At 46.3% G+C, this 24,080-nt stretch overlaps 1 long non-coding RNA gene and 1 other non-coding gene across 2 annotated transcripts in view; both read left to right on the forward strand.

Moving 5' to 3' along the window:
• Nucleotides 1-24,080, forward strand: part of LOC131502000 (uncharacterized) — a 197,750-nt gene that overhangs the window by 166,981 nt on the left and 6,689 nt on the right. The gene's annotated exons all lie outside the window — the stretch shown is intronic.
• Nucleotides 5,175-5,259, forward strand: TRNAR-CCG (transfer RNA arginine (anticodon CCG)). The gene has a single exon. It is a non-coding gene; the product is annotated as a tRNA-Arg (tRNA).

Below are 24,080 nucleotides of genomic sequence, written 5' to 3' on the forward strand. Positions count from 1 at the left end.
TGAGGCCTAGAGGAAAGGTCGACCTCCTTCCTTCCGGGGCACTGCGTGTCAGCGTCTACACCACTCGCCAGCGTGGCAGCCACGTACCACACGGTAACTATTGAGCCCTCCAAACGTGGCCAAATACGTCAATATGGTTTACAGGTTATATGTTGAAATGACAATATTGGGTGCATACTGGCTTAAACAAAATGCATTATTAAAATTAACCACCATTTTCCTCGCACTTTTTCTTTTAACGTGGCCACTAGAAATGTAACACTGTATACGTGGCTTGTGTTTGTGGCCCCTTTCTATTCCCGTTGGGCAGCGACGGTCTCCTCACCCGGCATTTCTCTGCCTTTGCAGGCCACGCCATTCGGTGCGAGGCCTTTTTCCACCCGCAACGGCTCCCGGACGCTCCTCGGTCGGCCTCTGGGCTGAGAGGACCGCTCTTCTCCAATCCCTTTCCAAACCCTCGGCCAAGACCCTTGGGCGCAATGCGAGGAGGCCAGGGGGCAGCAGTCCAGGGCAGGTGGAGGTGGAAGGTGCCTTTTAGGACCAGATGACAGAGCTGCAGGAGGCCAGGGCGGCGAGGCTGTGGAGGGGTGACGGGCACTGAGTGAGCACGCTGTGGAGGACCGGATCGTGGTGGGAAACGAGGATGCGCCGATGATGCGGCTACAGGGGTCCTGGGAGTTAAGGCTGCAGCCCCCCGGGGTCCCTGGGAGGGTTCAGTGGGTTAAGCGTCCGACTCTTGTTTTCGGCTCAGGTCGGGATCTCGCGGTTCGTGCGTTCGAGCCCCGCATCGGGCTCTGTGCTGACAGCTCCGAGTCGGCTTGGGATCATCTGTCTCCTCTCGCTGTCCCTCCTCTGCTCACGCTCTTTCTCTCTCTCTCTCTAAATAAATAAATAAACATTTAAAAAAAAACTTTACATTAAAAAAAATAAAAAGGCTGCAGTCCTGCCAGCCTCAGAGGCAGGAGTAGGATCTTGGGGGCGAAGATAGGGCACCGGGGCTGTGACAGGAGGGGGGCGGGGTGCTTAGTGGTCTCAGCCCCCAAGCTGGGTCAGTCCTGACCCTGGTCACGCGTCTCTAGGAGCACCCCCTGGGCACCGGCAGGGGCGTGGGGCCGGAGAACTTGCTAATGGGTCCCAGCTTCTGCAAAGGTCTGCAAAGGTCTCCTTGACGGGTGAGCTGCTTTTGCCCGAAAAACTTGAGCGGGAACAATGACCCACGTCACCTGCCTCCAGGCCGGCTGGCTTGCCAGGGCAAAACGCTGGACGTTTATTAAAAGGGAAAGCTCACTTTCCAGTAAACGCCTTGCTTGTCAGAACCTTCTCTCCACCTTTCAGTGACAAGAAATCCAGGGTAACGAGCAGTTACAGAGCCCGTGTATTTTCTTTGCTCCTGGAACCCAAAGACAAAATGGGGGGGGGGGGGGACCCTCTCAGCTTAGGGATGCTGCAGACCTTTGGGGGCCACCCGGGACCTGTCGTTTAGACGACTGGCGGCTCCGTGCCGGTGTGCCCAGGACTAGCACACCCACCCCTGTTGCCTTTCACGGCCACATGCGGAGCGGACGCTCCGAGAGGAGAAATGCCTCACTCCAAAAAAGAAAAATCAGCACCGGGATGAAGTTTAGTTTACAAAGAAAATTAAGGCAGAGGGGCGCCTGGGCGGCCCAGTCGGTTGAGCGTCCGACTTCGGCTCAGCTCAGGATCTCGCGGTTCGGGGGTTCGAGGCCCGTGTGGGGCTCTGCGCTGACAGCTCGGAGCCTGGAGCCTGCTCAGGATTCTGCGTCTCCCTCTCTCTCTGCCCCTCCCCCACTTGTGCTGTCTCTCAAAAATACATAAATGTAAAAAAAAAAATTTATAAAAACATATTAAAAAATTAAGGCAGATTCTCCCCACCAAGCCAAGGCCAGAGCATTATTTGGAGATTTTTCAGCTCACAAGATTACATGGGGAGCTCAAAAAAAAAAAAAGCAAAAAACAAAAAAAAAACCACCCACAGCAAAGAGCTGCCCCCCCCCCCCCCCCCCCCGCAGAGTCTGATTTAATTGGCCTGTTTGGGGGCGGCGGGGGGGGGGGGGGCGGGGGGGGCGGGGTTTGAGCAGTCCCAGGTGGTTTCAATTTGCAGCCAAAAAGAAATTGATCAATTTCTCTAGAGCCCGTGGTTCCCAGTGAGATCACCTTGGAAGGGCTTGATCGAGTGCTGATTGCTCCGTCCCACCCCCAGAATTGCTGGTGAGGCCAGAAAACTTGCATTTCCAACCAGATCCCAGGTGATGTTGATGCTGCTGGTCCCCGGAAGGCAGGGGACTTCCAGTTTCTTCTCGGAGGTGGACGGGGCTAGTAAAAGCATGGCTCACACCCTTGCGATACCGAAAACACAGCGAAACTACACGTTTCTGCTTTCCTTGGATCTATCAAATGTCTGAGGCTGCAGGGTGAACAACTACCCCAGAATGGAAGAAAGGACAGACATCTGCAGCAAGGGACCGGGACATCAGACCTTCCTTACTTGGGGCAGATGCTCTATGAATTTGCTAGAATTTTTTTTAAGTGTGTTTTTAAAATTATTTTTATTGAGGTCTTACGTGGGCTTGGGGCCACAGTTTGAAATTCATTTGGAGACAAGGTCCCCCCCTCCCCTCCCACCCCCGTTCTGCCACTTCCGGTTTCCCCAAATGACGGCCAGGCCATAGGGTAGGAATGAGGGGGGAATATGAATAGCCCCCAGGCCTCCCATTGTATCAGGGTCCCTGAAGCCGGGAATGAAACTGAATGAGTTTGAACAGCTGAAGGTAGCCCCTAGTTTGGGGTCCCAAAAGGGCCAGCTGGGGGGAACCCAGCCAACAGGCACCCACGCTAATTGTTGCCAGTGGTATTCGTGCCAATGCGATACCTGAAGCCCTAGGATGGGGCCAGCCAGGATGGATCGATGGGGATTCTTTTTGCTAGCAATTTCTACCACTGGCGGGCCTGACCCTTTGCAGATCAGGGGACATCCCTAGAGTTTCTCTGTCCCGACAGTGTTTGCTCTCTAGGGTCATCCCATGCACCACCTCACCATACACTCAACCTGTTTCCTTACAAAAAAAAGAAGCCGAGTAAATACAGTCTCTTAAAAATTGCCCATCCCTGGGCCACGCCCATCACTTTTTCTATACGTACAAGTTTTCCCCTGGCGGGTCTGAGATAAATCTGGAATGTCACGGAAAGCTCTGCATTCTGAAAATGTTTTTACTGGACTTTCTGAATTCTTTCATATAAAGCTCATGAAAGTATATTAGTTTTCTTTCCTGGGGACTTTGGGATAACACGAAAGAATTCAATGGAAAAAATGCTCATCTTCCCGAAAATGCCAACAACCAAGATTTGCTGCTGCTTAATGAGAGGCCAATAGAAGTCAGACTAGCTGGAGGAGAGAAGGGTAATTCTTCATCTACTTTATGTTCCTTATTCTTGTAGCTTCGCTTTCAGGATTTGTCCGTCTCTCTGTAGCCTGTACTGACTGGAAAGATGCCCGACTCCATTCTTCCCCTCAAAATCTGTGCGGCCAATTTCTCCTTCCTATGAATCCTTTGCTGCCTAAACCATCCTTTTCCTACCACACACCAGGAACCCAGGGAGAGATGTAGACCCTGAATTAAGAAATGCTCCCTCCTTAGTTGTCACCCTAAAATAAACTTTCTAGAATTTCCAGTAATTCACCAGTAATTTATGGTGAATTCTTGGTATTCTCTCGAATCATTCACTGTCACTCCTCCTCCCTTCAAGCTAATTGTACCATTTGGAGAGGAATCAAACCCATTTTCCAAATATCTGGGGTTGTGAGTCTTCCAAATTTATCCTCAAACTGAAATACTATCAATCCCATAGATTGTCCTTGGTCTTGCCAACCTCGGTTTGGACCTACCGGAGGAGTCTCACATCTAGAATCGTTAATTGGACAACTGTGACCCTGATTCCCAGTTCCATACTCTGGTCTCCACACAAACTGCCCAACGTACAGATTCACATTTAATCTGAGAACTCTCTTGGAACTGGCCAACTTCTCCCCACCAGTAATTAACCCGGGGCCAAATCGGATGTCCTGGGCTGGCATTGACCTCAAGCTGACCCTTTGTGTCTCCTCTCATCTCAACCCCAGCTGGTACGCAAGATGGGAGTGCAACAAGATAGGCCTGGGCTGAAACCACCTGGAATAACTTCCCCCCACACTTCCCTGGCAGTGGGCTCGACTTGAAGGAGACGATTTATCTTTGTGAGTGAGACATCATCCAGCGCACATGTGGCTTTCACCAAAGATAAGCACGACCTATGATTTCTTTTGCTAGAACATTCACACGCATTTTCTAAAAGCCCTTGAACGCCCCCAGAGCCGAAAGCCTCATGTCCCAGGAGAATAAATATGTATCTACCCACAACTACAGTCCTTCACACACACACACACACACACACACACGCAAGTAAGTCACAGAACAGTATCCCTGCATAGGAAAGGGATTACGTTAGTGAAATGCTAAACCGAGTATCGGTGTCCATTTGCTTATTCTTGTTGGGATTAAACTGAAAGCTGTTTATCTGCCGCGAGTCGCACAGGGATATATCCTGCCTTGGCTCTTGAAATAGATTCTTGGCACAGTTTCATTGTTAGGGATACAGGATCCAAGACAAAAAAGAGATTGTCCTTAAGGAGTATACAAGAGTTATGGTCCTCAGATCTTTATCTGTCTTGATGTTTTGAAAGCTTGCTTTAAGAGAAATAACATGGGCCCAGAGTGGAAGGAGCAGAAGGAAGACGAAGCTGAGAGAACAGCCAGGAAGCTGGGGGCTAGCAGCTGCCGAGTAGGGGAATACAATTAGACAACAGTTACAAACACGCGAGTGTAAAATCACAGCGTGTCCGAGCAGAGCGGGGCGGTGCTGAGTCCACACTGCTTGTGTGGGAAGGACAATCAAAAGTCGTTCGTGGAAACTTCACGAAGACGAATCCATCAGGGCACGGTCTCACGGTTCGAGAGTTCGAGCCCCGCGTTGGGCTGTGTGGACATGCAGGGAGCCGGCTTCGGGCCCTCTGTCTCCCCCTCTCTCTGCTCCTCCTCCGTTCGTATTCTCTCCCTCTCTCTCAAAAATAAATAAACATTAAAAAAAAAAAAAGTTAAGAATCAGAGTAAAGGCGGGGCGCCTGGGTGGCTCAGTCGGTTGAGCATCCGACTCCGGCTCGGGTCATGATCTCGTGGTTCGTGGGTTCGAGCCCCGCGTCGGGCTCTGTGCTGACAGCTCCGAGCCTGGAGCCTGCTTCGGATTCTGTGTCTCCTTCTCTGTCTGCCCCTTCCCCGCTCATGCTCTGTCTCTCTCTATCTCTCAAAAATGAATAAATGTACAAAAAAAGAATCAGAGTAAAGGCGACACACTCACCTTAGACATTTGCTCTTTGAATACAGACGTCTTTCTCTTTTGTGTTGATTTGCTTTCCTCCCGGGGCCTGTCGCTGTCCAAATCATGTGTCAAGAGTATGCCTTAATGGGGAACATTCTGCTAAAAAAAGAGCCTTTTGGTAAGTCTTTTTCACCACCCAACGGATAACATGCTTGGACTGCATTAAAATCAGTTCGATCATTTAATAAAATTATTGAGTCCATAATACATACTAGACCCCATCCTAATCACCGGGCACAAGGCAGCAAATAAAATAGAAATCCCTTCTCTTGAAGTTTATATTCTAGTGGTGATAGGAAAGAAAATGGGACAGGGGTAGGGAACACCAGCGGTCACGGCGATCGTGCAATTTTATAGAGGTCGGTCCACGGGGGTGATGTTCGCAGAGGTGTTTGAGCAAAAAACTGGAGGAGAAGAAGGAAAACGGTGGATGTGTGGGGTGGCATACTCCTGGGGAATGAAGTAGCCGGTATAAAGGCCGCACAGTAAGAGCCTGCCTGTGCGATGGCAGAGGGCATGGAGGCCAGGGGGCTGCAGGAGTGAGGGAGGAGGCAAATTACAGTTTGAAACCATAATTAAAATTTCACGGGGCGCCTGGGGGGTTCAGTCGGTTAAGCGACTGACTCTTGATTTCGGCTAAGGGCGAGATCTCACGGTTCGTGAGTTCGAGCCCCACGTTGGCCCCTGCACTGACCTTGCAGAGCCTGCTTGGAATCTCTCTCTCTCTCTCCCCCTCTCTCTCCCTGTCTCTCTCTCTCTCTCCGCCCCTCCCCTAGTCGTGCTTTCACTCTCAAAATAAAGACACTTGAAAGATTTTTCAAAAAAGTGTTCTTTCTCAACGTGATTTGTAACAAAATCAATTTTCTGATTTTTTTCCTTCTCCACTTCGCCATCCAGACAACATACGCGATTTGAGGTGTCAGCTGTATGCTCACACGCCCGTCATGTTTCCTTTTAAGAAGAAAGATTAGTAGCTAGAAAAGGTTGCGGGTTTTTTCCCTGAAGTTTATTTATTTCTCTAGAGGGGGGTGGGGGAGAGAATCCCAGGCAGGCTCCGCGCTGTCAGCGCAGAGCCCAACTCACAAACCATGAAATCGAACTCACAAACCATGAGATCGTGACCTGAGCCGAAATCAAGAGTCGGACGCTTAACCGACTAAGCCACCCAGGCGCCTCTGAAAAGATTGGTTTACCAAATAGGGAAAAAGCAAACTGAACAATGACATTTATTTCAATGGTCTCGTCAAAAGTGAGGAACAACCTCCAAGTCCAATAATAAGTGGTTATGTATGGAAGGCAGGATAATGGCCACCCTGAGGTCTGCGTCCTAATTCCTGGGGCCTGCGAATATGTCACCTGACATGACCGGGGGGTGGGGGGGGGGGCTGCGTGGGATGAAGGTTGCAGGTGGAATTAAGATTGCTACTCAGGGAGATTACTGAGCGCCCCCCTCCCACCCCGATGCTCCCGCAATCGTAAGGGTTCTTAAAAGTAGAAGCCGAAGAAAGGCACAGAGAGAAGCAATGTTTTTGGCTTCGAAGGTAGAGGAAGGGCCACCAGCTGAGGGACGCAGGTGGCTTTCAGAACCTGCAGAGGGCAAGGAAATATTCTTTCTGGAGCCTCCAGAAGGAACGCAGCCTTGCGGACACCTGGGCTTTAGTCCAGTGAGACCCACGTCGGATGGCTGCCCTCCAGAATGGTCACATAATAAATCCGTGTTGTTTTCAGCTCTTCAATCTCTGATTTGTTATAGCAGCAGTGGAAAACTAATATGGTAAATCAATATGGACTGGGTACTTAAGGGTGTGCCATGCGGGCCTTTAAATGTGTACGAGGCGTGGGGCACCCGGGTGGCTCAGTCGGTTAAGTGTCCGACTTCGGCCCAGGCCGTGATCTCGTGGTTCGTGGGTTCAAGCCCAGCATCGGGCTCCGTGCTGCCAGCTCGGAGCCTGGAGCCTGCTTCGGATTCTGTGTCTCCCTCTCTCTCTGCCCCTCCCGCTACGCATGCTCTGTCTCTCTCAAAAATAAACGTTTAAAACCATTAAATAAATAACCATTAAATAAATAAATGTGTATGAGGCCCATGTGGTAACATGGAAAACTTTTAGGATCCACGTTTAAAAAGCGCTACATAGACACGTATACACGGAGGGGTTAAAACCACGTGTGAAAAACAAAGAGACAAAAACTTCGGTGGATATCCAATCTGGGGGAAGATTCGCGACAAGGTGAACAACGGGGAGTGTGAGTGACATGATGATGCGGGTTCTTTGTTTTTTTCTTTCGCCGTCTATAAATTCTTTCAAACTTCCTTTATGGGCCTGTATGGAGCGAATATGAAAATTAAGTTTTAGGTTGACTTGCGAGGGTAAAAATCCCATTCGGAGAACCGTAATGATACGTGGTGCCTGGACGGAACACCAGCAATCGTGACATCTGTGGGGAGAGGCTCGGATTGTGTATGGGAGAGGCAGCTGGGGGACCGAGGCTGCCTGGGGCCGGGACAGAAGGAGGTGGGGGTCGGTCGAAGACTTTTGAAGGAAAGCACACACCCAAGGCACGCTTTCAAAGGACTTCGGCACGTCGCAGATCGGGTGAGTCCCTGTTACCCTACATCTTCAGCAAAACTGCAACGTATCCACGTTTGAGTGGATTTCATGGGCCACACGAAGAAACGGGACGAGAGATGCGTAGCCCTTGTAGATGGGGAAAGAGCCAAGATCTGAATCGCGCATCCCTTCAACTTTGCTCTGTCGCCAGTGCCACTCAGGTGGACATTCACTGCCCTGCTGGCCCTCTCTCCTTCCCGGGGTGAGTCCTGGCTCCCATGTACCGCGGGGTGCCTTACAAAATAGCAAACGTTCCCAGGGCCATTTCGCTACCTCGAGTTGCATTCTGTGTATACAGCCGGCCTAGAAGCCCGCCCTTGGGTTACTTGGGGCTTTGCCAGCTTGTTGCAAAGCAACCGCTAAACCCTGAGAGCCTCTGGAAAGCTCCTCACCGCTGACGTTCCCTGGGCACCCAGCAGCTACTCATTCCCCAGGGTGAGGTGGTTTCTGAGCCGGGGACCTGCAGCTCTTCAGAGGAGTCGAGGCACTCGGGCTGTCCCCACGAGCCCAGAAGATGCTGGGAAGGAGAGCTTGTTAGAGAACCCATCGAGGATTCTGTAGCCCCCAGGGTGCTCTGGAGAGCTGAACAAGCTTAACTCCCCCAGACGCTCCAGAAACCGTTCAGAACTCCCGAGGTGCCTGGGATCGAAAACAAGGAGGCTTCCCCAGAGGTCTTCTGGGTCAGAGCCAACTTCGTTCACAGTGGTCTGTCCAGAGTGGCAATAGCTTTTTAGGTGGTGTTCTCCGGGCTCGATGAATCCGAGCTCCCTCAGGGTCAGATGATATCCTAGGGGTCTAGTGTCTGTGGTGGGTGGCAAAACTTGTTGCCAAAACTTGTTGGGGAAGGAGCAATGGTGACGTGAGCCTGCGTGTGCTCACGTGGGAGCACACGTGTACGGGTGTCCACGTGCGCACATATGTATGCACTCGTGCCTGTTGGGCAGGTAGGAGTGGATCCAGATTTTGTGGGCCTAACATGTGATTTTGAGGGCCCCCCCTTTTTAAAATTTTTTAATGTGTATTTGTTTTTGAGAGAGAGAGAAACAGAGTGCCATCAGGGGAGGGGCAGAGAGAGACAGGGAGACACAGAATCCGAAGCAGGCTCCGGGCTCCGAGCTGTCAGCACAGAGCCCGACTCGGGGCTCGAACTTGAGAACCGTGAGAACATGCCCTGAGCCGCAGTCGGACGCTTCACCGAATGAGCCACCCAGGCGCCCGTTGAGGGCCCCTTGTTAGAAAAAGGAACACGACATTCCGAGTTCAAAATTAGTTGTAAAAATTCAAATACAGATTTGGAATGAGAAAAAAAAAAGATTGCAACAAATTACAAATAGAATAAAAGCTCGCAAAGTCCAAAAGCATCACAAAATCTGGAAAAATAGCATACGTTGGTTAACTCCCTCGCGCACCTCTACAACATTTTTTCCTGCATTTTTAAACTGCATTTCCTGTGACCAGTTGTTCAAATGACAATGCTTTTGTCATGTTTTCTGTCACAGAAATTGAAAGCCTTTCCTCTGTCTAGCACGCTTGGTTAATTTTTTAAAACTCTTGATAGTTGAGAAATTGATTTTCAGCTTCCCAATTCATTTTCAAGTTGACATGACATTCACTGCCAAAAACGTCGCATACATTTTTAGACTCTGTTCCCAAATGCGGAAAACCTATCCAATTTCTTGCATGTACGAGCTCTCAGATTTCAGGGCATTTCAAGTTTCCTTGTACAGAAACTGATCTTAAACATTCTTTGAACTGATGACCCTCATTGAACGATTTGGCATTAATGTCCTTGCTTAGCGGTATACCGCTTCTGTGTTAATCATGGTCGGTGTTAGGATTTCGTATCGGATTGGCAAGAAATTTCAGTTTCTTCATCTGTGCTTATAGGATTCACTTCTTTTCATTAGCTGGATTAGCAAACAACCCAAGTGCCTATTCATTACTTCTATTCAAAATTTATTTCTTCCTTTTCAGGAAAGGATTTTGTTGTGATCCAAAGGAAATTGATTTTGTCGTGATCCAAAGGAATCCTTCAATCGTAATTCCTTTCTCCGTATCACTATCACTTCTGTTGATTTCAAATATATATCACACACATGATACATCTTCCTATTGATGTAATATGTATTTTTTACATATAGTAAAATGATATATGAAATATACATCCTATGTGGTGAAATCCATATCATATGAAAATAGTTCTCATGTATTTGAAAATAAATATCATATGAAATATATTTCATACACACACACGTAATTTCACCATATAGTAAGTTTATAATTTCATACGCTGAGCTATCATGGTCTCTTCCTGATGGGAGAGAACTTCCATTTTGGTTTTTGGTTTTTTTTGTTTTGTTTTTTTTTATTTATTTTATTCAATATATGAAATTTATTGTCAAATTGGTTTCCATACAACACCCAGTGCTCATCCCAAAAGGTGCCCTCCTCAATACCCATCACCCACCCTCCGCTCCCTCCCACCCCCCATCAACCCTCAGTTTGAGAACTTCCATTTTGACCTGAGGTTGTCGAGAACTAAATCTTTCTACCTACAATTCTACTAATTTCATGATGGGAAGATTTTCCACAGCCCAGCTTCTGGCTTTCTGTATTTCAAACGTTCTGTCTCCTCCACTACCCCCTACTTCTGGTGCTTCGAGGCATGACGGCACACATTAATGTTTGTTTGTTTGTTTGTTTGTTTTTGTCTCCGGCCCTAAATGTCATGATTCTGGGTGCGTCACCCCAGGAGAAGATAGACGTATTCCTGAAAGCCATCCCTACACCAGGACGGCTGGTAATAACTTAAGACTAAAATACAAATATATCCCACCAAACCCACGCAGCCTAATTCAATTTCACCTTAGATTTCAAAGATGTCATGGCTGTCGCCAGCACCGCCCCATGTAAGGAAGGGGAGCTGTGATGGAAAGAGACAAGAGATTTAACTGTGGGTGAAATGTATTGCCTTTGCAAGTTTGACAAAAACATGACCGTGTGAAGACATTGCCTTGGAAGGAACCCAGGTTTGCTGTGGAGCCTTTAATCAGCTTCCTGATCCATCTACTTCAGGGAGTAAAAGTAGGTAACGGGACGATGCGTTCTACTAGAACCTTCTCTTTTCTCTAGTGTTGAAGCCACCTGTGTTTTTGCATATGGGTACATTTTCAGACACACTCATACACCGTCATACCTCTTTCACTCATCGTTCCAACATTTCCGGTGGAAACAGCTATGTTAAAACCATAGTTTGAAGCAATCTATTATAAACAGAAACAATTTTCAGGAGTTATTTTTCCCGAATGAAGCACGAATTTTACTTTCAAGTTGACAAAGAAATTTTTATTCGATGATTTCAATACCGCTAATACTTTGCCAGAAACATCAGAGACTTTAAAGGAAATAAAATTATTTCTGCACTACCACAATGATAAAAGTTTCTGCCTATTATGAAAACAAAAATTCGAATAAAGTGTAAAACAAGTCACCAGAAAGTTGCTTAAAAGGCTTTATTCTTTTGAATAACAATGCTCGCCCTTTTGAATAAGATTAACGTTTTCTTTTTAAATCTCATCTACAAAGCTTTATGAGATGAATCTGGATTTATTAATCATTCCTGTATCTTTCATCAGTGGCCCGAAAAATCTTAATACAGACTCTACTGGCATTAGAAGATCCACTGAAAGAATAAAGACTCTTTGTGTAGATTCATACTGGGACAAAAATAAATCTGTGTCCTTCTGGTTCTTAGTGAATTCTTTCTGGTCCGTGTGTGTGTGTGTGTGTGTGTGTGTGTCTTTCTCTTACACACATCCCAACCAAACACTTCCTTTTGCAAATATTATGATTATCGTTATCTCTGTTGTGCTGGGGGACTTTCCAGCACTCTAAAAATAATTTCAATGCTATGGAGTCAGAATGTTTTCAGTTACTGCTGAGAAAACAGTGGGGTTTCACATCAGATCCATTTTGAAATACCATAAAAGATGCAGAAAATGCTAAAAACATGAAAAATGCTTTGGAAATGAGGATAACTAAATCTGATTGAAGTCAACTTCCGTCCTAGCCAAAGGATAAAACCCTAGCGTTAACGGTTCAGCAACAAGGCCTTGATAAAACCCTGTTTCCTGGGGCACCTGGGTGGCTCAGTTGGTTAAGCGTCCGGCTTTGGCCCCAGGTCATGATCTCACGGTTGGTGGGTTCGAGCCCCCACATCAGGCTCCGTGCCGACAGCTCAGAGCCTGAAGTCTGCTTCGGGTTCTGTGTCTCCCTCTCTCTCTGCCCCTCCCCGGTGCTCACTCGCTCACTCTCTCCCTCTCAAAAATAAATAAACATTAAAAACTGTTTAAAAAAAACCTGTTTCCTTTCTCTCTTCCTCATCCTCTTTTCGCTTCCTTTCTCACTGTCTTTTTTTTTTTCTGTCCTACTTTCACATCAGCTAGAACTGGTTTCAGTTTTTCCACTGGTTTTCATCCGAAATCCTAAACTAGGCAGGCTGTAGGCAAAAGGTACGCCTGAAGGTGAGTTATTCTTGTTTCCAAGCCATCTGCTGTTGACCTGAAACTTGCATATAACTGGATTAACATCTCCCCTCTCGCCTGTACATATTTCGCGATTTGACATAAGCGATTGGTTTTGTTATCGCCTTCAACCATGCAAAATCGAGTTTTTCGATTTGATTCACTTTGCTTATAAATACCACAATGAAGACTAGTAACTAGTCATGGTACAGTTCTTATAAAAAGCTTGGTGTAATATCCGTGAAGATCGCCCAAGGAAAGTACAATCCATGGCTGACTATATTCATGGTCTGCAGGTTAAAGACCTTTGTGGTATCTGATAGTGTTCGTTAGTTATTGCTACACATCAAATAACCCCCCAATTCTCAGGAGCTGACAACAACAAATGTCTGTTTTTTCGGGCACTGGTCTTTGGATCAGCTACAGCTTGGTTGTCCTCAACTGGGATTAGGAGGGCTTGGCTCCGGCCAGCAGGACGATTTTACATCTCCCTGTTTTTCCATTTTCCCCAAAGCAGCGGCTACTTGAGGCGTATTTTTCTCCTGGTGAATCACAGGAGCCTAAGAGGTCAAGTCCAGCCCCGCACGTGCCCTTAAAGCTTTAAAGCCCCAGTCAAGTTTGCAAGCTTTCCACTGGCCAAGCCCAGACTCAGGGGGCAGGGACGCAGGCTCAGCCTACTTTATTGCAGTGCTAGGTCACATGGCACAGGGGAGCGGGGAGAATTCAAGACAGTGACCATTTATGTCTGTGACTTGTTTCTCCTATTTTTAAAACGTAACACAAAATAAAAACGTCTACCTCCTAGAATTGTAAGGATTATAGCACTCGGAACAGTGCCTGGCAAATACGTTTAAGAAAAAAACACGTACTAAAGTACGAGGCAAAGATGTGAAGGAAACACACCAATCAGTAAATTGATTCTGGGTGGTGATTGTTTTCTTCTTTGTAGTTTTCCCTGTTTCCCAGTGTTCTATAATAAAATGTGTTTTTCTCTAATAACAGTTTGAAAAACGTTGTTAAAAACAAAAAGAGATCTAGGGTTTGAGCCAGTATATGAGCATCTGATCCCAGCCATTAATTCTTTGTTTTGTGTTTGGGGGTAATTTTTAACCTCTGCCTTTCGCCTTCTCGTGACGGACCGATACCATCAGTTTCATTGTTCAGTTTTTCAAATATCCAGTTCCTTCCCTTTCACATCTGGCTTTGGACCCTTTCAAAGGTTAAGTGAGATGTTTTCCATGATTGGAAAAATACACAGCAGAGGCTGTGAATGCAAGAAGCTTAAGAATGCAAGGAGATGATATTTCGGGTCATAACAAAATTGCTCCTGGTACATGCTAGGGGAGATATCTATAAATATTAATAGGTTATCTTTACATTATTTTTCTGTTTTAATTATTTGCTTTCTCTTGAGTCCTCATGAATAATGGTACGGACTGTGAGCCTGACCCTTTTAGAAAAATGCTACACTCCTGTAATTATATTTTAGAGATACATTATTTAAAAAGTCACCTTGATCTTATTCAGACATATTGTATTATGTCCAGGACTCCAGATCTTTGACAAATGCAAACTTTCCTGACCTTCATCACATTTAGTGTAGACAGGTTGACTGTGGGCATATTTTTAGCTCCATTAGATAAATTGGATTGTGTTTTTTACATTCTTGGACTTCCAGACCAGTGTTTTCTGAAACCCAAAGTCTGCTTATGTGGGGGCTCGAAGATATGTCTGCACATTCTCTGAGATTGCTTCCTTAGGAGGTTGAGTCAAATTCCTCTCCCCTAAAGTAATGGGAGGTGACCTCCAAGACTAGGAGATAAAAGTGTGGCCTCTCCTCGCTTGTTTTCTTTGATTGCTCATTCTCAGGGAAGCCAACCGCCATGTTGTGGGAGCACTCCAGTAGCCCTATGGAGAGGCCCATGTGGCAAGGCACAGAGGCCTCCTGCCCACAGACGCGCACACACGCCATCTTGGAAGCACATCCACCAGCCTCGGTCGAGCCTTCAGGTGACTGCAGCCTCACTGATGTCCTAACTACAAAACCTCAAGACACCCTGAGTCTGACTCCCCCGGGTAAGGTGCTCCCGGCTTCCTATTCCACAGGATCTGTGAGGGTGATAAATGCTGATTGCTTTGAGCCACTGTTTTGGAGTAATTTGTCAGCAGCAACAGATGAATAACACAGCTTATCACATGACTTTACTGCTGGAAAACTGCCTTGAAAGCTTTTATGTCCAGACCACGCAGTGCCTCCCATAAGTAGGGTCTGAACTGCATGGTAGGTCCCGTGTGGCGAGGAAAACACACCCAGAATCTGCCTTCGGGCAGCTTATAATTGAATTCCACAAACATGGAACGAAAGAAAAGGAGCCAAACGTTTGTGACGCTGAGGAAGTTACTTAATATCACACACCCTTGATTTATGAAATCGAGAATCACATTTACTTTGCGTTGTTACGAGGTTGAGAAATAACATTAAAGTACCTACAATGGGTTGTTACTCACGAGTGCTTGCTTTTCTTATTACAGAGGTGGGTTTTCACCACCAGCTCGTTTCTTTTCTTCTTTCCAGCCTTCAAGTGAGAGCCCCTGAGTTGTGCCAAAAATGTCTAACCCTTTGCCTGTGTGTGGAAGGCAGCGTTTTCGCCACTAGTTCGGAAAAGTTAGTAACTTCACTAGGAAAAGCTCTCCACTGTCTTTCTCAAAACCATTGGTTCGAGCAGCTCTCAGGGAGACAATGGCGCCATGGTTTAGGTTTGACTCCGTGCCCACCATAAGCTAGTGGTGAATACATCTTTTCGTTACTAATCGTTGAGAATAATAAATAAGCTGACTTTTCACTCTGATGGGCCGACACACTAAATGCCATCAGCCATTTTGAGGAAAGGTAGAGTAATATTTCTTTGGCCGAGCCATGTGTGTGATATTTCATTCCAAAGCAATTCTGTCATCATTTAGATAAGTGAGTATCCACCAGCACACTATTTACTCCAAAATTACATAGGTTCCTCTTTTCCTTAATTATATTATAGCTTCCACTCCATCTCATCAATGATATCGATTTTTTTTAATTAAAAAAATTTTTTTTAATATTTATTTGTTTTTGAGAAAGAGACAGGTGTGAGCAGGGGAGGAGCAGAGAGGGAGAGGGAGACACAGAATCAGAAGCAGGCTCCAGGCTCCGAGTTGGCAGCACAGAGCCCGACGCGGGACTCGAGCTCACGAACCGTGACATCATGCCCTGAGCCCAAGTCGGATACTTAACCGACTGAGCCACCCGGGCGCCCCAATGATATCGATTTCTTAAGCCATTGAGACAAGGGGATCTGACACCCACTTTATCACCCTCTTCTGCTCTAATATCCTGGGAATGATCAAGAGAAAGAGACCCTAACGTTTAGGTAGATGATCAGCAATTTTAAGAGCCCACATCTAGACATTCGATGTACAAGGTGAAGGAACTAGATGGCAGTGAACAAGCCAGTCACTTCTGACCAGAGAGCATCTCTCCCTGGCTGCTGTCTCCGTATATGCATAATCGCAGCCGCTGGATTGCTCTGTTGTTATGGCAACCATCGCTGTCTATCACACCAAAACCTGGTATTGAAATGCACCAGAAGCACAAAAGCATACATTTTTCCCAAGCTCTTTTTCCATGGATTCACGTAGCAAGCCAACATGAGACATCGACCTGAGCTTTCAAAATCATAAATGCCTATTTCTCCCACTCTGGTGTTCAGAACTAGCCTCTGTGACCATAATAGCAATTCCCCATCACACGGATTGAACACATTTCCAACAATTAGAAGTTCTTTCAAAAATGAAGCGACTCGACATCATGAGCAGAACTCGCCTTCGGATTCCGAACCGCCGAGAGACAATGTGGGGAGGTTTCAAATGAGGAGTGACATTTTTGCATCCATTCCACAGGGAACAGAGTGTTGAAATTCACATGCTGTTCTGTTTAACTCATATGGAAAAGTCAGAGGCTTCTTGAATGAAAACCGGCTGCTCCTTTCAGAACAGCGACTAGCTACTTATCGCTACTTCGGTAGTGGAATAACACACTGCTGTTATCAGAATTGCTGGCCCTCAAATAATGGGGAGAAGGCTCTAGATTATAGTTAAATACAGAGCGCTAAAACTGATTTAAAAAAAAAAAACAACTTTCAATAACCCAATACAGGGACTACCAAGGATGCCTCCTGGAAAGAATTTTGCATTAAGCGTTCCTATCAAGAGAAAGACCCACATCCATTTATCTGACACATTCAACTCACGGCGTTATTCCTCTTTCTTTAGGGGAAAGATTGTATAATCGAAAATACCATAACAAATGGAAGTAACACACAGCAAAACCCAGTAGAGTAAATTGCTGACCTGATGTGAATTTTTGCAAACATTTCTCAGATGCAAACTTAACGGCTTTTTTCCATATTAATGCTATTAAAATACACTCGTTGCCAAGACTAGAATATATTGCTAAGAATTCGTAACCAACTCAAGGCTTTGGAGTTTGAAATCTGCTTTTTCAATATTGGAGATAATTCACCGGTTGCAACGTCTTTGCCTTATTATTCTTTTCATGGAAAGGCCATTCCAATCAACTGGACAATCTTGTTAGAATACAGCTTGAGAGGGAGGAAAGATTTTTCTCTTCATCACCAAACAGTCCTAGGATCAAATTTCTAACTTTGGAAATGGAGATAAAAATAAAGGTCAAACGAATTAAAATGTCCTTGAGCCAGAAAGTCAGATAGGGTGGAGGGGAGCATGTCATTGGATTTATTTTGCTTCAATTCGGATACCATAAGCAAACTCCGGCTACTCAGAGGCCTCGTTAGGGAAATATCCCAACCTAGAGACCATAGAGAACTGAACGAGGCCACAGCAATCCCCAGTCAGTCCACTGTCGAGGAACTGCTGACCTAGTGAATTTCTAGAATGGGTAGGCAGTGTAGTCAGAGAAAACTGCCCTACGCATAGACAACGAGCGTCTGACTTTCCTCATGAGGAATCACATCAGTCAAGCTCCTGATTAAACGGATCCTGCATTCCTACTCGGTCTATTAAACCAAGGACTGTGCTCTTGGTTCCGGGGCACCCGACCGTGATGCCAGATCCCGCCAGACCAAGGCACACGCTGGACAGTGTACTCTAGAACATTTTCATCATAGCCACAGGTTCTGTCGGACGAGGCTGTTCTGAGTGCAGAGCCAGTGAGAAAAATTAATCAAGATTAATGGTATGGTTTCAGAAATATTGCTTGAAATAACAGACAAGCTTTTAAGTGCTTTCAATTATACGACATCTTAGAAACGAAACAGAATGTTCTGGCGGCTGAGAGAAAACAAATCGGGAGGTGAAGGCTGCATCTAATGATAGAACTTAGAGGATATTTTTCCAAAGTTTGAAAATGTACTCAACAAAAATGCCTGGCTCTTCCCCATACTTGATACCGTGCGAGGTATGCATTCAAAACCGAAGAGACATACACGCTAGCCTCCTGGTGTCAAACAGACCTAAAGAAGGTCAAAGTCAAACAAAGAGATACAGGTGGGCAATATGATTGATCGATACCACACAGGAGACCCTCCAGGTGTGCACAGGTTCTCTGGACCCCTTCTCAGGAACGCGGCGTTGACCACCCCACCCCCGGCTGTTGGGAGTGTTGCCTCCTAATGGCTTTCAGCTGACGCCCTCCCCAGCAGGCTAGCCCACTGGATTGGCGATGTTTTCGCCTAGAAAATCTACCCCAAATGAAGGATCTCTCTCCTTCTCTGTCGCCTCCCAGAATGTTCAGTAGACACAAGCCATCGGGCAGCCATAAGAGCACAGAGAAAATTCAAGGGAAGCAGTGACTAATGTTTCAAGGGGGGGCAGGGGGAGGAGTGGTCACAGTAACGCAGGTTTTTCTTATTTGATGTATCTGCTTTGCCAAGCGTGGGGCTTGGGGTTGCCAAGGAAAATCCAACGTGGTCTAGAAAAAGGCTAGAGGCTCAGCTGAGATGGCTAGAACAAGGCACCCTTATCCCCGTGACGGACAAAGGCCTTTCTCGAAGGAAAGCAGGACGCCGATTCTGGCGCCGTCGGTTTGCGCCCCCGGTGAGGACAAGAAGTCAAGTCAGGTTACACCGGCCTGAGCGTGTTCGTCCGTAGAGCCGGGAATCCCGCTGCAAGTTCGACTGCGCCTCCTCCTCTGTGCCTCCGTGGGCAACGAACCTGAACTTGGAACTCGAGGAAACGGCATGTTCTTCGGGGCGCAGGTAAGGATTCGCGGGAGACTCGTGCGCGCACCAAAGTCTGAGAAGCAGCGTTCTCATCCGGTGGTTCTCAAAGTTGGACGTTCAGCAGAATCAGAAAAGCGATCTGTTAGGCTGCGGGCTGCAGGGCGCAGCCCCGGACTTTTGGAAGCGAGGAGGTCTGAGATGGGGCCCGGAGAGCTTGCGTTTCAGGCAGGTCCGTAGGCGAGGCTGGTGCTGTGAGGGGGGCACCCTTGAGTAGCACTGCTCTAACTCGTTCTCCTCATTCACCGGGGAACGAGGCTTCCTCTCTGAGAGCCCACGGGTTTGCAGAGTCCTGGGGGGCACCAAGTGCACAGAACGTGCATTCACAGTGAACTTGCCTCCCAACCCAGGGTTCACGGGGAAATAGACACGGCCCGAGAGGAGAGAAAGGGTTCCTAGACCTGAGGGCTTGCTTACCTGACTTTGTCATTGTTTTGGATATTCACGCCGAGGTTCTGCTTGAATTCTCGGCGGGGTGGGGGCAGGAGAGGACTACGGCAGAGAAGGGTTAGCAAAAGCCACGCAGGGGATAGAGAGTCCAATAGGGAGAACTGGGTTCTGTGAGAACCCATGGCCCAGCCGAGCTCCCACCGCAGAAGGCAGCCCCCTCAATGTTCCGGTGCCGGGTTCTTTGCGAACAGAGTACTGTTTGGGAATCCTTCCCATTTGTAGTTCTTTTATTGTACGGACCAAATGGATCCTTCCTGAACATTCTCCTGAACGCCATCCCTCCCCCTTAAGTTTATGGCTAATTTTGTCGTTGAGCTTTCTCTTGGTCACCTTGTTCTTTCCTTGAAGCTGAGGAAGGCTGGACTCCCATAAACAAGCCATCATCCCAAGTACTGTGGCTGCAAGATTTACACTGCCCGTTATCGTGGCAATCAATACGGCGATACTCACTTTATAGCTGGAAGAAGGTCAGAGATGGGGAGTAATTTATCCAAAGTCATAGCCTGTCCGGGTTGGGGATATGCTTAAAATTTCGATCCCCAGTCTGAAGCCTCTTGATAGGAAACAGAGACATAAAAATGATGAGTTCCAAGGAAGAGCTAGATTTTACACTTTGAGACTTGATTCCTTTACTTGGCTGTATTTTCTCCTCCCTGGCCCCCAAGCACTGACATCTGGATATAGCGGCATTATGTCCGTGAAAACAGAAGCAACTTTGGGGGAAGTGGATCTCAGGCCTTAATCAAAAGCCCCACTTGTGAGAATTAGACGTCCAGTTCAAGACCGGGCAGAGCCCCTTCAGACGAGTCCACAACTCATCTCATTTAACGAATGACGGATCTCAGAAATTTGCCTCCTCCTGCTGCAACCCCCAGATCCGTGTCAAAATTCAGTGCAGTGGGACAATCAAACGGTGACCACCTCTAAGCAGGAGAGGGTAGCGATTTGGGGCTGGGAAGGAAGGAGCCAGGCAGAATTTTCTGGAATGAAAGTAAGCACCCTTTTTCACAGAGGTTTGGTATGCATTTGTCAACGCTCGTGGAATGGTACATTGAAGATTTTTGTGTTTCCTTATATGTTCATTCTACCTGTAATAAAACCTTGGCTCATGAAACAGACTCCCTGGGAAAACATTTGGGACAGTGATAGGGTTAAGAGCTAAAAGCTGTTAAGTTTTGCTGTTTTCAGCTGTCATTATCTTCACCAACCAGGAGGGGGTCGGGTGGAAGTTCTTAGAAGCCAAAACGTACCTGTATCTCAAGTAGAGGATGTATGTTCTGGGGCAATTGTCTTTCTGCTGGAACTGCCGGGAAACCAGATCTTTGCCCTGGATGGAGAAGCTTTCCTTCGGCAGTCAAGCATCGTGGAAAAATAGTCGCTAGGGTTGTGGTTGTGTGTGGAGGACTTGTAGGAACTCGGTCGTGACTCTCCTGGAGGAGACCCCACGCATCTCCCGGTCTCTGCTGCCTTCCCCTAAGTCAATGTAGAAATGGGTCAAACCCTGGCCGGGGGGGGGGGGGGGGCCTGCTTCAAGACAAAATCCATTACATTATGGGTTGGGGGAGAATTATAAAAGCACGTGGGTAAAGAATAAACGTTATTAAGATTGTTTCCTTTGAGAGTTGTTACCCTTCTGTTCCCTCTTTGACCATCCCTCTCCTTCCCCAGTTTACCAATGTGGTTTGCTGCTTTTATTATCATGCAATATTCCAAGCCTTTGGCAGATTACTTCTTCTTGTTTTTGTTTTTTTAAACTAATTTCTACCCCCAACCTGGAGCTCGAACTTACAGTCTCAACAACGCGAGTCGCGGGCTCCACTGTGACTCAGCCGGGTGCCGCAGATCACTTCTTTCTCAAGATTGCAAATGTGTGTTGCTTTGTGATCCGTGATTATTAATAACTGATGAATCCATGAATCCTCCTATGAACGTTTGCCCTTCTGAGTTTTTCCTCACCTTTACGCGGTATGTACTTGGAAATAGGCATTTGGACGTTAACTATACTCACCATGCGGTACGTTAGATCCCCAGAACTTTTTCATCTTGTAACTGTAAGTGTGTACCCTTTGACCAACATCTCCCATTTTCTGCACCCCCTCACCCCTGGGAACCACCACTCTCCTCTCTGTTTCTGAGTTTGACGTTTTTAGATTCCACACGGGAGATCATACAGTATTTGTTTTTCTCTATCTGACATATTATCCTTAATATGATGACCTCAAGGTCCATCCATGTGGTCACAAATGGCAGGATTTCCTTCTTTCTCACGGCCGAATAATATTCCATTGTGCGTGTATATATATATCATATATCCATGTGGATATATGGGTATGTGTGTGTGTGTGTGTGTGTGTATTATTATTTTCTTTATATGTCCACAGAGAGAAACATCTTGTTTATCCGTTCATCCATCCAGGGAAACTTAAGTACTTAAGCTGTTTCTGTACCTTGGCTATTGTGAATGATGCTGCGGTGACCATAGAAGCTCAGATCTCTCTTTGAAATCCTGATTTCATTTCCTTTGGGTATATACCCAGCAGCGGAATTGTTGGGTCATATGGTGGTTCTGTATTTCATTTTTTGAGGAACCTCCCAACTTACACACCCACCAACAGTCCACGAGGGTTCTCTTTCCTCCACATCCTCCCCAACACTTGTTATCCGTTGTCACTTTATTTATTTTTTAAGTTTATTTGAGAGAGAGAGAGAGAGAGAGAGAGCATGAGCCAGGAAGGGGCAGAGAGAGGGAGTGAATCCCAAGCAGGTTCCGCACCCCCCCGCTGAGCCCAGTGTGGGGCTCAATCTCATGACTGTGAGATCATGACCTGGGCCAAAATCAAGAGTTGGACGCTTAACCAACTGAGCCACCCCGGTGCCCCATCTCTTGTCTTTTTGATAGTGCCTTTCTAACTCGTGTCAAGTGATATCTCAGCGTGGTTTTGATTTGTATTTCTCCCAATGATTACTAATGTTGAGCCCCTGTCGGCTGTTTGTATGTGTTCTTTGGAAACATGACTATTCGGGTCCTCTCTTTGTTTTTTTTGATGGGACTGTTTGTGTTTTGCTCTTGAGTTGTAGGAGTTCCTTATAAGTTTTGGATATTAACCTCATGAGACTATCAGCAATTTCAAAATTTGAAAATGGAAATCTTTATTTGTGGTGTAAGTCAGTGATTCTCAAACATTTTGGTCCTGGGAGTCATTTAGTCTTAAGAATGCTTGAGGACTCCATGGGGCGCCTGGGTGGATCATTCGGTTGAGCGGCCGACTTCAGCTCAGGTCATGATCTCACAGTTTGTGGGTTTGAGCCCCACATCGGGCTCTGGGCTGACAGCTCGGAGCCTGGAGCCTGCTTCTGATTCTGTGTCTCCTTCTCTCTCTGCCCCTCCCCTGCTCATGCTCTGTCTCTCAAAAATAAATAAATGTAAAAAAATAAAATTAATTAAAAAAAAAAAAAAAGAATGCTTGGGGTCTCCAGAGAGCTGGTGTTTGTGTGGGTTTTCTCAACTGATATTATCATGGTAGGAACAAAAGTAGAGAAAAATTTCTAAATACTGATTTATGAGCTTATTTAAAATAACAATAACAAACCCAGTATATGTTAACACATTTTAATGAAAGTAACCGTTTTCTAAAATAAAAAAATAAATTTCTTGTGAAAATGACACCATTATACATTTTTGCAATCTCTTTAATGTCTGCCTTATTAGAAGCAGCTGGATTCTCATACTTCTGTATTCAATATATTCTGAAACATTGTTTTGATTAGGAAATATGGAGAAAACTCAGCCTCACACATACATGTATTTGGAAATGGGAGGAATATATATATATAAAGTTTATTTATTTATTTTGAGAGAGAGAGCAAGGGAGGGGCAGACAGAGAGAATCCCAAGCAGGCTCCAGGCGTCAGCGTAGAGCCCAACGTGGGGCTTGATCTCACGAATGGTGAGATCATGACCTGAGCCAAAATCAAAAGTTGGATGCTTAACCGACTGAGCCACGCAGGCACCCCGGGAGGAGTATATTAATAGCTTTTTCAGGTAGTTGTAGATATTCCTTTTTGGTACTCTACCAAAGTTTGAAAAGTGGTAGTTTCTTGAAGAAAATATGCATCATGAGATTTGAGACCATAATAATGAAGTTTTCGTACTCTTCCGTTAAAGTTCATTGGGTTATCTCACGTTTTGAATGAATATTTTTCCCATGCATGGTTTTGTAGCATCGTGTGTTGATCATTAGGGAAATGATGTCTCACTGACCTATGCAGGTCTTCCTAACGCAATATAAAATAAAATCACACTACTCCTCAGCTCTGGAAAGTCACTGGCTTTCAGTTAGACTTTCAAGTTACAACGGTACTGCGCGAAAGCAACAGCTTATTGACCCTGCAACTCCAACTTGGCACTTGAAACAGTCACTGAGCGCTTTTCCTTGAGACGATGGATGATTTAGACACGCTTCTCATTTTGTCTCACAGAATTTTAGAAGATAAGTACTCGAGGGTTGAGATGCAATGCAATAGTAAGCAAACACAAAGCCTTTGTCCTTAGGGAATTTCTATTCTACTGGGTGAGACAAACTGTAGTCCAACACCTGCTAACTGTAAATGTGTGATTGTCATAAGTGCCGTGAGATCCACACGAGGGGCAGTCGGCTTAATCTGTGGGTGGGAGGTTCAGACACAGTATTCCTGAGGACATAATGTTCGCCTTAAAACGAAGGCTCAATAGGTGTGAGCAGGTGGGAGAGGGGGTGATAGAGAGTGTTTTGGCAGAA

This window comes from Neofelis nebulosa, chromosome X (assembly GCF_028018385.1).
Source record: "Neofelis nebulosa isolate mNeoNeb1 chromosome X, mNeoNeb1.pri, whole genome shotgun sequence".
Taxonomy (NCBI): domain Eukaryota; kingdom Metazoa; phylum Chordata; class Mammalia; order Carnivora; family Felidae; genus Neofelis; species Neofelis nebulosa.